Below are 12,376 nucleotides of genomic sequence, written 5' to 3'. Positions count from 1 at the left end.
GATTAACGTGTGCCTCCACGTTCTCGAGTGCACAGCCTGGTGAATGAAACTATTAATTGAAAACAATTAACGGCACGCAATCGCACCTCTCCGATCATGTCGTTAAGAGGCGCGTAGTTCTTGGATGACTTTTCCCGCGTATCTTCCCGAAGAGCTGAAGTGCGGAGAATGCGTTTCGCGTGGTCCCACTCATTAAGAGCACGCTCTGTTCTTAATTAAATTGAATGGACGTGCATGTGCCCTTTTTAGCAGGGTTGAAGTTAGGTTTCGATTGCGGACTTCAACATCAGCTTTCGATTACGGACTTCAAATTCTAGGTACTCTTCGACTAATATTAGAGTACTTGCTTAAAGGTAAGTGTAAGTTTTGGGTTTCTGATCATCTCGATTGCGGACTTCAAATTCAAGATACTCTTGAATTGATGTGGGTATTATGACTTAAAGGTAAGTACCAGTACTAGTTAAGTGTTCCTGATCATGTCCTGAGGTAAGTACCATTCTGTCAACCTGTCAACCCTGTCAATCTGTCACTTGCACTAGGTTTGCACCTGGACCATGGTCAGTGCAGCCTCCCAGTACAACCCTGACGCGTTCGCTTCTTCCATCCTCGCGCGCGCGCACACGTTCCCTACCCTATATTTGCGACTCACGAGCCGTGTCGTAACTAGTTCTACTTTCCACCTCCTCTTCGGCACGGCTTGGCGCGCGCGCCATGGGCAACATCAACCCAGCAGCAGCCCGAGCCAGCACCCAGAGTGAAAGAGGGCGAACCTTACCGGTTCGCGATTAACAAACCGTGGGAAATGAACCTATTTAACGCCTTCGCGTTCGCTTTTATGCCTAGGTAACCCCCGTGTAGTCACCTTCCTTCCTCGGTGATCAATACCGCACGGTGTCCCAGGTCTTCAACGGGGTCCAAGAAGGTAGCTACAAAGGAGGAAGCCAAAGGTCCAGACGACAAGCGCCACACTCGACGTCGACGACGACGTCCCTTGATCTTGACCCACGGAAGCGTTCCAAGTCCTTGCTTTACCGCGCTTCGCGCGACAACTAGTCTGGCGTTATTGTCTTTCCTCACTTCTTCAGCGCCAATGTCTGCTCCACTTTTGCGCTCCTTCTCGACAGCTTCGTGCGTCTCACCCGAGTGTGTGTGTTGATGAACGACGGTAATCAAATTTGAGCTTACCCGGAGAGATGGGGTTGGAAAGAGATCGACAACATTGTTGTTGCGAGCGCGCGAATGGGCGTGTCTGTTGCGCGAGCTCGTCGACGGCAGAACACGGAGCGCTTAATTACACGCGAAAGTTGCAATTTTCACTCGACGACTTGCGGCGACTTGTTTTGGGTAGGGGAAGACGCGAAATGGAGTCATTGTCAAAGTGCAATTAAAAATAGATTAAAGGTGGGCTTACGCGCGGAGAAAACACGAACTCTGGCCGTGGGAACGAGTTGGGCAGAGATGGTTGAACTTTTCGGGCGGAAGGCGGAAGACGTCACATGGCGTATAGAGATGTCTGATGAGGTTGACCTATTGCTGGGAGGGGAAAATTCCGTGAAAGAAGGCACGGAAACGAGGTGGGATTAGCTGAAATGACGTACCCGTTTTGGCGGGTCGATTCGGCAGTTGTGGCTAATTATGGTTGGCAGCGTATTACTGGACGACATTTCAATTACGGACGTCAGGTTGCGAGGGGTCGTTAGAAATGTACCGTTTAAGATCGAGGGGATCTTTGACATTTCAAGTGCGGACTTCAAAAGTAAAGTACGTGCACCTAAAATGTTATTTAATTTGAATTGGTAAGTACTTGTTCCAGATATCCGGTTGAATCCAGAAATGGGTAAGTATTATGTGATCAAATAACGCATCTATTACGGACTTCAAGTAGCTAGTAATTAAAAGATGTATTTCTTGAAAGTCGCGTCAAGGTATGAAAAAAAAACATTTCTCTATTACGGACTTCAGTTCTAAGAACAATGAAATAGCTCCGAGTTTATCTGACTCAGGTAAGTGGTAGTATTAAGGAGTGTGACGTTTCAAGTACGGACGTAAGTCTTAAAGCACTTAACATTTTTTTTCGGTGAAAACTGAGTCGTTTCTGGTATCAGGTAAGTACATGTGTCAAATTTAAATAATCAGTCAATCTGTCACCCTGTCAAACTGTCAATTGCTGTTGATTCTAACCAAATATCGACTTACGTCGATTTTGGTTAAGTTCATCAGCAGGCCCAAAAATCTCAATATCTTGGGGAATCTATGCCCAATTTTTTCACAATTTTCCCCTCTGAACTAGTGTCACTTCAATTACGGACTTCAACCAGTAGGTAATCGAAGGAAATATTTAAAAAATCGAGTCAAGGTAAGTGGTAGTTTTAGTCATTTCAATTACGGACTTCAAGAAGCAAGTGCATGTTCGCAGAACTAGCATTTCCAAGTCAAGGTAAGTCCCGTTCCAGGTATCCAGCCCGCGAAATCCGGTAAGTACTCTGTCACCCCCACAGTCAACCTTATCGCCGATCTGATTCCGTCTCAGAGCACGGTTCTTCCCAGAACAACCGCTCGGCGAATCCCGGCCCAGCGATGATTTACTGCACGCTGCAACACAAAGGCACGACTTCCGCGCGAGTCTCGATGATAAATAATCCCCTGCATCCGGCTTGGCGGCGTAGCCGCGCGTCAAAAATGCACCACATTAGCTGCAACACCTGTTTCTTTAGGGGGGAGGCTACTTAAGAGTCATCGCTACGCCAATGCGAAATTATAATCAGAGTTTGCATGGTCCAAGTGGCTCGTCCATCATATTTTCGCGCAGAACGCGCGCCTCAACAATGGAAATTAATAATCCGAATGGGGGTAGGGAGGGAGCGCGGGGGGTTGATCCGAGTACGACGTGTAATTGGGATTGTTTGGCGATGTGAATGTCCTCCAGGTCGCGGTTCGGGTGGTTCGCGCACGCGACTCTTTTGTGTGTTGCATTGTTGCACATCGCGCGGATTCCGGGAAAAATCGGTGCAGGGTGGTGGGGGCAATCGGTTCTGGGTTGATGCACTGGGTATGACTTACGACCCGCTCGCGGGAAGGCTAATTAAACTGTGTGGGTAGCGCACGCGGGAAACGAGGTCGCCGGTAAGGGATCTAGGCAATTGTGGTCGCTGACCTGTGCGGTCACCTTCCCGAAAAGATCGGCTTGTTTCGCGCGCGGGCAGTAAATTGCTCATTGTTATTCACGTGTATCTTGCGGTGTGCAAGCGGGCAGCAGCAAAAAATGCACTTATTGTTCTTCGCGTGGTTCTGCGGATTTTTTTTGAGCTGTTGCGGTTTCGTTCCGCGATGCCTTCTGGCTTCACGGCAATATTATGATTTAATACGGTCTATTGAGAATAATTAAAATGTGATTTATAAACCGCGTACTGCGGGCCTCCCAGGTTTGGGTGGTCCTGCCCCGGACAAGGCGAAAAAGCTTACGCCTTAATGATGGCCATCAATCGATTAGCATACCTTTGCGGTGGAAAGCCGACCCCGTGTTTGAATTTGCACTTTAATTGTAACTCTGGCCAAAAACGAGCAGGTTCGTCGCTTTTTTTGCGCCAAGTCCCCCCTAAACTGATTCGATTTGTTCCGGCTTGCTGGCCATCGCCTTCCTCGCAAAAAAAATCCCTGTTTTTCTGATGGACCACATTAGTTAGCTTTAATTGCTTTCCACTTTAAGACCTTTTTGCGGACAGTCGGCGCGCAGCGCCTCGCCGAAAAATCTATAAAACTTAATAAATGTTAATTGATCGAAGTCGTAAATTCTCACGCTATACCCGTCCGCAGCGTCAAGAGGGCTTCAAACTCCTAAAAGGCCCCAAGGCGACACAGTCGCCGCCGTTGTTGTTTTTTCCCCCGTTTGAGGCGTTAATTAAGGCGCAAATCGAGATCTTTGTGAGTTTGAAGAGTTTGATGCGCTGAGGCAAATTAATTAATCGATTTTTGGCGGTGAAGATTCGCGGGGTTGTGCAACGAACCCAAGGGGGACCTAACGCCCTTGGGGTTCGAGTCTTGGATAAGACGCCGACGGGCGTTTTTATGGCGTTTCGTCGATAAGGTGCTTTACGTCACGTCACACGCACTTTTGCGCGGCAAATCAAAGTGCCGTGTGATGATCAGATTAAAGGAGGGGGGAAGGAGATTTCGGGGTGGAGACTGTGCCGACACCCTAATTGGCTTGAAGTGCGAACGGACGAGATAAGGTCGGGGAGGTTAAGCCGGGCACTTGGGTGGGTTTTTAGTGGGTCTAAAATAGGGACATCAAATTTATGGCACACACACTTGGGTGAGAGATTGAGGCCTTCTCCTTTTTAGTAGATCGATAAACATGCCGTTTTATCAGTTTGATACGATCTTTTTCAGAGTGTTTTCGATTACGGACTTCAAAAAGAATCACCTTAAGTTAAGAGTACTTAGCTTTAAAATATCTGCTTCAGAGCGTTCAATTACGGACTTCAAATGTGAGGTACTCAGGCATTGATTATGATTTTGTGCAATTTTAAGTACCGGTAAGTATCTTTACAAAAGTAAGCTTTCGATTACGGACTTCAAAAGTTAGGCACTTTAAAGATCAGGGAGAAATAATTGCAATTTTCACAACTGGTAAGTACGTTATATATCTTTGTAATTGAAAAAAAGATCAACAAAGTGTTCAAGCAGGTAAGTAGAGTTGAACCGTCTCTGGTAAGTACAACAACATCAGTTCTGTCAAATCTGTCAACCCTGTCAATTTAGTCTATTTTATATTAGCTCTTAGAAAACTTTAGAAAATATTTCCTTCAAAATGATAGTCAGGAATGCTATTTGTCATGAAATCTTTGCCAAAGTTGCTTAGAATCAGATTTGCTAACCACACTTCTTACACCAATTAATCCTGTTGATTTGTTACCGTCTAGATCCAAAACAATAATAACACAAGTAACAGTAACTTACCTTGTAGACTTCTATGATCTGCCACCTTCTGCTATTCAAACTGCTCGAATCAGCTAGTTCCGCACAGAACTTCCGTAACCACTGCTCGACACTCCAAGCTAACAATATCTCCAAACTGCTCACAACTCACTGCCCAAGTTATCCATGCTCTGATCTACTCGTTCAAATCGGCTCAACCACTTCACACACTGGACGTTTCTTCCGCGCCACCTGGCTTCACGATCTCCAGCAATCTCCCGCAAACTGTCAATCACTGAGTCAAAACTGTTTGTTCTTTTCGTTATCGATCAACTAGTTCACAGCGCTGCGCTGTTGTCACTATCAATTTTCGTTCCAGTTATCACACAATCCGATCAATAATTCGAACCAATTAGCACCGACCTGATAAGAGGATGTGTTCTGGTTGTTCTGCTTTTCAAACTGCGCGCGATTCTTCTCCAATCAACACTTTCCGATTTAAGCTGTTTGCGTCGCCGATTATCGGTAACGGATCGCTTCACACTCTAATCACACGTTTTCGTTGATCACATTCGATTATCCAATTAGTTGAGGAGTCGTTGATCACTGAGTCGCCAAAAAAGCGTGGCGAGCGCCGTTGATGACCAAGTCCCGCGCGGGCACCCAACTCTTATCACCACTCGCACACGGCACAGACTGAGGGCCGGAAACTTGGACCCCACCGGGGAAGAAGTTCGCCACAGGGTTGACACCGCGAGTGCACTTGACACCACCACTAGCTCGCGCGCGACCAAACTTGTGTATGCAAACGCGCGTGCCTCGTTATCGCGACGACCACGAAGAACTGCAGCATAAACCCTTCCGCGCACTGGAGAAACCACGGCGCATAAGGCACCGCTTGAGGAGTTGTGTCGGACGGACGGACGGAGCTACGGCAACCCGTGTGTGATCGTGAGCGCGCACATTCAGTAACTGAAACCGAAAATCACCGCCGCAGCGCCGAGATCTCCAAGATCTCTCCGATGCGGTTGTGTGAGTACGAAGAAGGAATATCAAAGAAGGCCGAGCGCGCGCACGCTGGTGTTGGTGCAGCGTCGTCTGTACTCACCACGGAACGCAGTGGGAAGAGGACGGCGCAAAACGGCAGCAGCGCGCAACTTCGGACACCTCGACGAAGTAGGCTCTGCTTGCTTGTTCGGAAGGGGAACCGATCGGACCAATCGGCGCGCCTGTCGTTTCTTCGAGGGCGGAGTCTCAACTCTATCGCGCGTTCTACACACTGACACGCGGTGTGCGATATCGGAGCCGGAATCCAGATCTAACGCCGATCTGGTTTATTCTACCGGGCAACCTTGATGTATTGGTGCAAGAAACTCACCACCGTCGTCGTCCTCGTCGTAGCTGTCGCAGTTCGTCGCTTGCCGGCGCAGGCAGGTCACCTCGCGCCTCCGAGTTCTGCTGCTCTTTATTGCTTTATGGTTTGTTTTGGGTCCCGATTGATTTTATTGACGCCCCCCTCCCCCATCCTGAAGGCCACGGAGAGAGGACCGGTCCGGCTAATTACCGATAGAGAAAAGGACGATTATGGGACCGGTCGGCCCCCTGTCTCCTGGAGAAACGGGGCAAAAAATTGTAGCAGAAACTGTGCTTTTTTTCGTGTTGACAAAAAGCCGGTCTACCCGGCCGTTTATTGATCGAATTATATGTTTGGTTTTTCTAGGCAAAACAAACCATCAGACCGAAAGCAGGTCGCAGGAAGATGGGTGAGTTGGTTTTTCTGCGCTGACGATCGAGGTTCGTTTTTTATGGAACGGATTGTAAAAAAAGGAGCGAAATTACGGTGCCCCAGTTTGGATTCGAGTTTGTTTTTTTAGCAAGGCTTGTTTGCTTGGGGAGAGTTTTTTTTATTGTTTGTTTGATTTACCTGTGATGAAAAACGTTCACACTCTCTTAAATCCTTGAAAACCATAAGTTCTAGTACAAACCTTTTCAAAATATGTTGCTATAAATGCAATAATTATGAAATTGAAATTTCTTAAAATAATAGTGTTTTGCAAGGCTTGAATTCATTTGATTTGATTTTCTTCTTCTGAGTCCGACATCCAAATTTATTAAATCATCTTTGATTTTAAATCGATTTGAAAATTTCTTGATTGTGATCTTTGTTGAAAAAATATAATGAAAAAAAACAATAAAGTATTTTTCATTCGTTCAGGCCAAAAAATCAAAATTTCCAAAACTACCCAATATTGTTCGTATTTTGTTAGGTTCCTTAGAACCGTCAGTGGGGGTGACTATGGGTCAAAAAACGATACACCTCTCGTAATTTCTTAATAACAAAAACAATTTAAATAACATCGAAAATCTTTCAACGTAGATTTGTTCTCAGATAGTTTACTTACATTTTTCCAAAATATGGTGAATTTTGATGAACCAATTAAATGCCAATTGTTTGAAAATTGGCAAATGAAACTAAAATGATGCTCCAATACAAAGATATGGTAAAAACAAGTCATCCAACAGTGTTTCTTGTTCGAGGGAATCGTATTGACATGCTACAATGTTTGAAGTGGAGATTTTCAAACATTTTGGTAGTAGAGCAATAACAACAAAAATATTAGAAAAATGATTTTTCGAGAGGTCATTTTTGGCCAAAAACGTACCTCAACTTTAGACAGCTGCCAAAATAACAGGATTTGTTCTAGGAACGAGATTTTTTCAGCGAAGTCTTCTTAAGATGTCCCCTACACAACCCTTTATACAGAATTCAGTTTCATTGAGAAGAATCTGAGAAATGGTAAAATCCGTAAAAAATCACTTTGACCCAATCTCACCCCCCAGACCCAATGTCACCCCCACTGACGGTACCAATAAAAACAAAATAAAAAATGTTGATATTCTCAAACTGACATGATTATGTCAATGAAAATGAGTTTGAATCAGAAAACGGAAAGCAGTTTCGGATTCTTTGCACAATTTTCAACTAGCAGAAAGTAAAATGATTATGTAAATAATAATGGGTTTTTGAAAAAAAAATCTCCAAATTTGTAGGCATTTCAGTAGAATAAATTTCATATAATTTGCGAAAAAAAATTTTTCGTGCTTCAAATTAAGTTTGAAATGTAATATGAATCGATAATTTGATTAACAAAATAAGTTTTAAAGAAATTTAGGTAAAATTCTGTCTTTTCAAAAAGTTACCTAAAATTTATATGTATTTTGTTTAAAAAAAAACATATAAACTTAGTTAGCTAAATAAAAACATTTACATTATCTCAAAAACCAAAGAAGCTACTTAAGTGATGGTGCATTAAATGTAAAAATAACATTTGAACACATAAAATCTGATTTTAACAAGAAAAACTACGATTTTGATAGTCACTATTGAAAAACTTTTTTCCAAAACTAGTGCAATTATATATCCATCCATCCAATAATAATCTTGAGACAATATTCCAAAAAATAAATTGAAATCCCATTAATGTCTCCTAGGTTTAACCCTTTCAGGCCTGAATTTTCAAAAAAAAAACAAATAAAATATTAAAATTTGAAATAACAAACCATAGTCATTTGAATAAAAAAAAGTGCTTTAAAATGCATTTTATACTAGTTCAGCTGTTTTGGAATCATTGGTTTAAAAAAATTTAAGATGTGACGAAAACAAAAAAAAACCTTTTCCGATACTAAGTATCGAAAATTTAATAAAAAATTCAAATGATTTTTTAATGAACCAAATCATGCTACTTAAATTGATTTCATTGAATTGCGCTTAAATTTCCATTGAAATATTGAAGTTCTTTGAATAAATTTTTTTTGCCTCCTGAGGGCGACAAAAAATTTAAATAAAATTTGTACCAGCCTTAAGGCCGATGCAAACTTTATTTCATATTTTTATCTCTCCACTCTTCAAAATTTTCCAAATAATCAGAAGGAATAACAAATGCTGCTAAAAAAATCATTGAAAAACTTGTAAAATCGTTTTAGTTGTTCTCTCAATTTTCACAAATCGATTTTTCGTGATTTTTCATTTTTATTTTGGTGAAACTTTGTCTTTATATTTCCTCTGTTAAAATACGACATTTTGCATCATTATTTTGCCATAGACTCCATACAATTTTTGGGAATGGGCATACAAAGTAGGTGTGTGTGTGTATCTTGAGAAATAATTTTCTGATCGAGTTAAAAAATAGAGTCTAATTTGCAATCAAAAGGGGCCATTACATTATAAACTATTTGAAAAAATAAAGAAACATGTTAAAATATCCGAAAATGATAACCTAAAAGCAAATAAAACTCCAAAGCGGTGCTCTTTATCAAAAAAATCTTAATATTTCGAAAAAAAAAATAAAATTGGAATTGGTATATTTTTAGAGTGGATCAATCGGACCGCGCACTGGACTCCAATCCAGAGGTTGCTGGTTCAAATCCCACGGCGGGCGCTCTAAAAATTCTTTGTGTAAATATGGGTATTCGGCGCCGTCGCTCCGTGCCATACTTTCATACACTTAGGAGCCCAGGGCGGCGAAGTCCTTGTAGATAAAAAGGAAGACACTAGTGGTTGGTACTAGCAATGGTGGCCGACAGCTATAAAGTCAACTTCGTGTATATTTTTAGACTGTTATTATTTTTTAGAATAGTTCTAATTATAATCTACAACTTTGTAGAAGACACCAAATCGATCAGAAAATCCTACCTTAAGATTTTCAAATATTTATGTACCCATTTTGTATGACCGGACTGGCACGGCAAAATTGTTTGGAGACTTGTATGGAAAAACTAAAGTTGCATCTTCTTTTGACATATAGGAAATGTATAGAAAAAGTTTAATCGAAATAAAAAAAATAAATGAAAAAATCGCGAAATGATTTGCGAAAATCTAGAAAAAATACTTGTTTGTAGTTGGTTTAGAATGCTTTGTAAACTTTGTTTATTTGTGCATTTCAAATCATTTTTTTTATCTTTTTAGCCATTCTACGCCAAACAAGCAGGATCCGATTTGGCTAAATTTGGCATGGAAGTTCCTTGGCCGAAATAATAAGATCCGATTTTTATTTGCGATTGGGCTGCTATTAGCCGAAAAAAGGTGGTCAATAAATTGTTTTTTTTTTTTGAAGATTTTCGCAAAAATCACATTCTTTAGAAATATTTATCTCTCCATAAACAAAAATAAGACATTTTTAAAACACAGTTGAGTACACTTTGAGATTATAATTAAAATTTTGTTTGCTGATTTTATGATGTTGGAACCAAGAAATGGCAGTATTTACAAATTTTAAATTTTTAACCACTGATAGAAAAAGACGTCAAAGTTATGTTTCTTTTTTTCACTTTTTTGTTGTTTATTTTGATTTAAAAATTAGGAAAAGTAGACTTTTAGGAAAGGCGTCATCCATAAAGTATGTCACGCTCTAGGGGGAGCGGGTTTCTGAGCAAGAGTGAGTGCGTGTTATAGGAAAAGCGTGACAAAGGGGGGTTAATTTTGGCTGATTTTAGCGCGTGACGTACGTTATGGATGAAGCCAAAAGTGATTCGATCTATAGATTTAATTTTCTTAAACTGCTGAATGGCTTCAAGATTATCTTAATATTTTACGTAACCAAAAGCTTTCAAGGCAAGGCGTCGAACCTTTTTTTTTTGCACGAATTCATTGCAAGTTTACCTGGAAAAACAGTAATTATTCACCCCAAAAAAATCATTGCAAAACCAAAACTCCGTTCTGCACTACTCCCTCGGTACAACTATATCTTTTCTGCAAAAAAAGGAAACTTTACGACATCATTGGTTTTACGATTCTGCCCAGCGAGAGAGATATGCCAAAAAGGGAAGACATTTTTTAAGACCTTGCAAGGACAAAACTGTGCAAACACACGGCTCTCTTACACGTTTTTTACGATCCACAATTCCGAAAAAGTGTACAAATATTTGCTCTTGGTTCGACCGATCCAAAGGACACCAACACACCTTAAACCAGCCCTACCTGATCCGGGAATGCGTGTTTGTATTTGCATCGATTTTCACCCGAAAAAGCACAAAAATTCGCACACACATTCATGCGCTGCTTTTTTCCTCCCTCTGATTGCTTTTAAAAACGTAACTGTTTTATGGCAGAATAAAGAGCAATTTTATGGCGGTTATAAGGCCCGTCTCTCGCGCATTTGTCACATCATCGCCATTCGGCTCGGAATTGCTGCAGCAGTGCCTTGCGTTTTGTTTTTTTGCGCATTCTCTTGCCGGCTCTCGAAAGTGCATGCTGATTTTGTGAGTGCACCCACCGGAACCGAACCGACGTCGTCGGGGTTGCAAATGGTGTGACCATAAAAGCTTTTTTTTTGGTTAAAAAAATAACAGTTATGCATGCTAAAATGTATCGCTCTTTTGCGAAAGAGGGGGGAGGTCATAAAAAGGTCGGATTGGCAGATTTTGGTTGTTTTTTTTTGTTTTGCGTACAATCAAACTTTATGATTGGCCAAAAAATGAGTAATCGGTTCAGCAAATTGCCATTTTGTACCCCCTCTGCGTGGACGGCTTATCTGAGCATCTAGACCAACACCCGAACCCGTGGTGGAATGTGCTCAGAAGCTTACCGGGAGGGAATTTCCAGGAAGTTCGTACCACAAGACATTCCTGGCAAAATCCAAGCCGAAAAACCGCACAGTTGTGCAGCATGTGCCCTGGAACTTTCCTTCGGGGTTTTACCCTCACAGGGGAATACTTAATCCACTGAAATTATTCAAATCATTTCACCAAAACTACATGAGACGACGCGTCGAGGATAACCTTTACTTCCTCTGTTGTGTTGTTTATTCTTTTCTCATTTTTTTCTCCAGAAAACAACGAAAGAAAAAAAAAGAACTCCAAAGTGTTGAAGTTGCTTCTACCCTTTTATTTGTGGGTTAGAAAGGGAACAACAGCGAGCCAAAGAAAAGAGTTGACTTCAACCTTTCGGATGTGACTTCTTACGACAGGGGGCAATCGGGATAATTAAACAAACACCCGAGAAATGCACCTTCAACAGATTGAACGGAATGATACAGGGATCGGTGACCACAAATCTACCTGTTCTGTCGATGCAATCGTGATCTGTATCATGAAGTTTGGGTGCATCAGATTTTAGACATTTTATGAGTCTTAAAAAAATTGTAGGGAATTTAATTTCTTCTAATTTCTAGTATGGGATAAATAAAAACAAATAACTTATTATAACAAAATATTTGGCATGAATTACTGAATAGAACGTAGGACAGTCCAGGCTCGGTAATCCAAAGTACTAGGAAAAATTTAAACTGGGATTATTGAATCTTTGGTTAATCCAATGTCATAAAAGTTTTATGAATAAAATCAATTATATTTTTGAGAATATAACCTGCATTAGGGTAAAACAGAAAGGCAGCGCTAAATTGACTTCACGACTTGAGTTTTTGGAAGCACCTTTTAGGTAAACGCCGCAACTAAAACAGTT

At 41.3% G+C, this 12,376-nt stretch overlaps 1 protein-coding gene across 1 annotated transcript in view; it reads right to left on the bottom strand.

Annotated features, from left to right (window-relative positions):
* Positions 1 to 5,874, bottom strand: part of LOC6047359 (knirps-related protein) — a 40,521-nt gene extending 34,647 nt beyond the window's left edge. Inside the window, exon 1 of the mRNA XM_038256386.1 lies at positions 4,960 to 5,874. The gene's annotated coding sequence lies outside the window, so the exon portion shown is untranslated. The remainder of the gene's footprint in view (positions 1 to 4,959) is intronic.
* Between the last annotated feature and the right edge of the window lie 6,502 nt (positions 5,875 to 12,376).

Source organism: Culex quinquefasciatus, chromosome 2 (genome assembly GCF_015732765.1).
Source record: "Culex quinquefasciatus strain JHB chromosome 2, VPISU_Cqui_1.0_pri_paternal, whole genome shotgun sequence".
Lineage (NCBI taxonomy): Eukaryota > Metazoa > Arthropoda > Insecta > Diptera > Culicidae > Culex > Culex quinquefasciatus.
This window is presented reverse-complemented; position numbering and strand designations above follow the sequence as displayed.